The sequence below is a fragment of the Ovis aries genome, chromosome X (assembly GCF_016772045.2).
Source record: "Ovis aries strain OAR_USU_Benz2616 breed Rambouillet chromosome X, ARS-UI_Ramb_v3.0, whole genome shotgun sequence".
Lineage (NCBI taxonomy): Eukaryota > Metazoa > Chordata > Mammalia > Artiodactyla > Bovidae > Ovis > Ovis aries.
This window is the reverse complement of record NC_056080.1, coordinates 15,153,194-15,157,684: the sequence shown is the minus strand read 5'-3', so window position 1 is coordinate 15,157,684 and position 4,491 is coordinate 15,153,194. Positions and strand designations below refer to the sequence as shown.

General features: G+C 40.1%; 1 non-coding gene across 1 annotated transcript; it reads right to left on the bottom strand.

Annotated features, from left to right (window-relative positions):
* Window positions 1-3,910: 3,910 nt before the first annotated feature.
* Window positions 3,911-4,018, bottom strand: LOC114111789 (U6 spliceosomal RNA). Its single transcript, XR_003587538.1, has one exon. It is a non-coding gene; the product is annotated as a U6 spliceosomal RNA (small nuclear RNA).
* Window positions 4,019-4,491: the final 473 nt, after the last annotated feature.

Sequence of the window (4,491 nt, the reverse complement as noted above, 5' to 3'; positions counted from 1 at the left end):
GTGACTTTCAGAGAGAGAGCCACCTGGGAAAAGGAGAATTCTTTCTGCGTGATCCCACGTTTCTGTCGCAGGTGTAGTTGTCTTTTGGGCTGTGCTTTGTTTTCTGTAGTGTCAGTCATTCAGTTCTGTGGGACTGTTAGCCACCCTATGGACTATAACCTGCCAGGCTCCTCTGTCCGTGGAATTCTCCAGGTCAGAATACTGCAGTGAGTTTCCATTCCCTTCTCCAGGGACTCTTCCCGACCCAGAGATCAAACCCGAGTCTCCTGCATTGCAGGCGAATTGTTTACCATGTGAGCCACCATTGTTTTTTTCTAATCCACAGTTATTACTACTGGATTTAGTGGTAGTCCACTTTCATATTTGCATTATTCATATAGGTTTGTTTTCTTGTTTCATAAACTTATGGAGGTACTTAGTAAACCTATGGAGGTAGATGTGTTCGTTCTGTTCTCACCCTTCCCACCCCAGGATGTAATATTTGTAAAAACCCATAGAAGGTCTCAGGCTTTACTGGTAGCACAGCTGGTAAAGAATCCACCTTCCATGCAGGACACCTGGGTTCGATTCCTGGATCGGGAAGATCCCGTGGAGAAGAGAACGGCCACCCACTCCAGTATTCTGGCCTGGAGAATTCCATGCAGTGAATAGTTCATGGGAGTCACTTTAGACTCCCTATGAGAATTGCTGATCAATGTGTATATTTAACTTTTCATTTATGTAATGCCAATTTTTGCTTTTTCTACAAAGACTGTACCGGTGCACACTCAACAGGACTGTATCAACATTTCGCTGTTTCACATGCCCAGCACTCTTGTTGTTTTCAGGCTTTTAGAATTTTTGAGCGCCTGGGACGTGTGCAATCCATCATTTAAAGTATTTGCATATAATTTCACTGTATGGAGGAGCCATCACTTGTTCAAATCAAAATTCTGGTGTAGGCCGTGTAGATAGTTTCCAATTTTTCTATTTTATACTCAAAGCAGTGGTTGTCCAATTACTTCCTCAAGACAAATTCCAAGAGTGAAAATGCTGGACTAAATGTTCCACACATTGAAATTTTTGATCCATATTACCCACCTGTCACCTGGAAAGATTTTACAATTTTACATTCTTATCTGCAGTATTTGCATATCTTTTACTCCCAAATGCGTTTCAAAACCAACTTTAAAAATATACATATATGCTTTGTATATGCTTAATATTTTCATTTGTTTTTTAAAAATAAATTTATTTATTTTTAAAATTTATTTTTTAACTGAAGGATAATTGCTTTCAGAATTTAATTTTAAAGGCCAAGTGACACAAGGCCCTCAGAAGAGCAAAAGCCAGAAATGCTTTTTCCTATCCCAGTTCCCACTTCCCAGAAACAACCATTTAAAATCGTTAGCAGTTTCATCTGTTTGCTTCTATAACTCATAATATGCTTATACTGCTCTTTCTTCGTTTTGTTCTAAACTGTAGCAGACAGGCTAGATGCCCACTCTGATATCAAATTTTCCTCAACCTTCAGAGATAGCTTAGAATTCCTGAACCTTTCCAGGGTTCTGAAGCATTAAAGTGTCCTTGTCCCCACTTGGCTGCTGTTACCTGCTCTCCTGTTTTGTCAATAACAACATATCTTTTCTTTTGATTCCTTTACTGTCATTTAGTGGGGTTTTGTGGACAGAGAAGAGAAAAATGGATATATTTAATCTGCCATATTCAACCTGAAATCTGAAGATACTGTAGATTTTATTATCATTATTATTATTATTATTATTTGGCCATGCTATAGGGTTTGGGAGACCTTAGTACCCTGTTCAGGGATTGAGCCTCTGCTCCTGCAGTGGAGTCCCAACTACTGAACCGGGAATTCCCGTTACTTTTAGAAAATTTTTTAAAACTCTGAAAACAATTAGAGTAGTATCTATGTTAGAAAGGCCTCTCTGAAAATCGGTTAACACTTGGGACAGGGATGGACCTTAAGAAACATGGAATCAGCTGAGCGCCCCCTACTGGAATATCTTGCCCAAAGAAGTCTGACTTTCCCTGGGGCCTCTCTGTTCAGGGCCCAATGCTTCACAATCGTGGTGGTCCACCAAAGGAGTCAGGGAGATTCTAAAAATCCTATGCCCCGGACTCCACCCTGGGCCAATTAAATTTTTCTCTGTGTGTGTGGGGATTGGGCATCAGCATTTTTAAAGCTCTTAAGTGGTTCTGGAGTGCAGAGTCACTGTTCTCGGCTAAGCAGCTCACTGGTTTAGCCCATTTATAACAGCATGGTAATATTTGGACCGGAATCCGTCCCGTGTCCTTGTTATGCAGTTACTTCTGTGTGTTGACTAGATTCTGGATAGTGTCTATTTTCATGCTTTAATTTCATAAGCATGTCTTCTGTTAATCTGAGTGACAAAGCCCACAGTGGCATAACGTAGCACTTTTGTGCCACACTCATTTGGCAGAGGCACAGGATTTAGCTCAGTCCTCACATCACATTTCTATTCTGCAGTAAGTCGCCGTGACAGAGTGAAAACTGTCCAGTGAAGTGGCCCTTTTGCTGCATGTGGATTTTTGCATTGCTGGAGTGCAGTAATGGTGGAGAATAGTATGGTCTTAATGACTATTATTGTGATTGTAACGTGGATACTTGAGTCGTAGTCACCAAAACCCTCCATAATTATGAATTGATCCAATGTCTATATGGGGTTGCAAAGAGTGGGACATGACAGAGCACTGCCAGACGCACTATATTAGCGCCCCCCACCCACCCCCAGCCCCTCCGCAAAGCATTATTGAGAACAGGCTTAATTCTTAGAGGGGCTGGTTAGTCTTGTTGCGTTTTAGCTTTAGCCTGCAAAACGTATAGTCATTGCTCATCATGGTTATCAGAAAAGAACAAGATGGGTCAATATTTATCATCACGACTGGATGAGGGGAAAATCCTACAACAGATTTAGAGTAAAGGACCATGTGGAGGGAATTCTCTGGTGGTTAGGGTTCCATGCTTTCGTTGCCAAGAGAGCAGGTTCAGTCCCTGCTGGGGGACTAAGACCCTTTAAGCTGAGTGAAGCACCTCCCATGCAAAAGAAATAGTGACTGGGTTGCAGTGAACTTTTATAAATGAAGGACAGGTTACTGAATTTGAGATGTCTACAGTGAAAGTAAAATGTGTTCTTAAAACTCAAGACTATCTCAGGGCAGTTGCAATTCTAACAACAGGAGCTGACAGGGTCCTCTATATCAGAAGAGAAGTTTTCATTTTCAGGGAAAATGGTAACATTTAAACCTTAAAGAAATCAGGATGCACTGAATAAATGCTATAAAATATTGTAGTTTAACAACTGAAATCATAAATGGCTTTATCTAAACAAATCCCTCAGTGTGAAGATCACATAATCAAAGTGATTTGTGAGAAATGCATAACTGCATGAAGTTAAAGCTTCATGAATATACATGTCATCTGCCATGACTTTCTAGTCTTCCAAGCATCTTTGGGGACGCTGTAACATGCATTTTGTCATTTTATTTTCTTCTTATCAACATAGTTGGATACTTTCATAAACTATTCATTCATTAAAATAGTCTTCTTCCAATGAAAATAATTGATTATATTAACTATATCAAAATTTCTACCACATATTTTTTAAAACTCAAAAATAATTTGTTAAAATTGAATCCACCTGATTTCAGGGTTGAAAAATGTGTATCTTTACTTGAAATGGTAAGAAAATCTACCAGAAAGAGCAACCGACCAAATAATTCACAGTATAGAAGCACATGCAGAGTCCTATTTTTTAATGCCTAAAGCAGTCAAGAAGGCAAGTAAAAAGTTGCAGGTTGGATATAATCTTAAGTTTTCTTTCGGTAAATTTAAAAAATATTTTGTGAATCCTATTCATAATATTATTTTTTAATGCTCAAAATTGTAAAAAATATGAAACACTTTTTCGAATTTGTGTGTCATCCTTGCACAGGGGCCGTGCTAATCTCTGTATCATTCGAGTTTTAGTATATGTGCTATTGAAGCTTCTAGCACTGTAACCAGAGAAGGCAATGGCACCCCACTCCGGTACTCTTGCCTGGAAAATCCCATGGACGGGGGGCCTGGTGGGTTGCAGTCCATGGGGTCGCGAAGAGTCAGACATGACTGAGCGACTTCACTTTCACTTTCCACTTTCATGCATTGGAGAAGGAAATGGCAACCCACTCCAGTGTTCTTGCCTGGAGAATCCCAGGGACGAGGGAGCCTGGTGGGCTGCCATCTATGTGGTCGCAAAGAGTCGGATACGACTGAGGCAACTTAGCAGCAGCAGCAGCAGCACCGCAACATTATTTTGAATGTGCAAAACCACAATGGGGCACATTATAACCCACAATGGTTATAATGGGGCATCTGAAAGTACAATGAGTACAAATACCTGCTTTCTCTCCTAAAAGATAAGCTTTTTAAATTTTCAGATATGACACATTGAGTCTTGTCACTTGGTGTAAGTTGGCACTTGTGCGTAT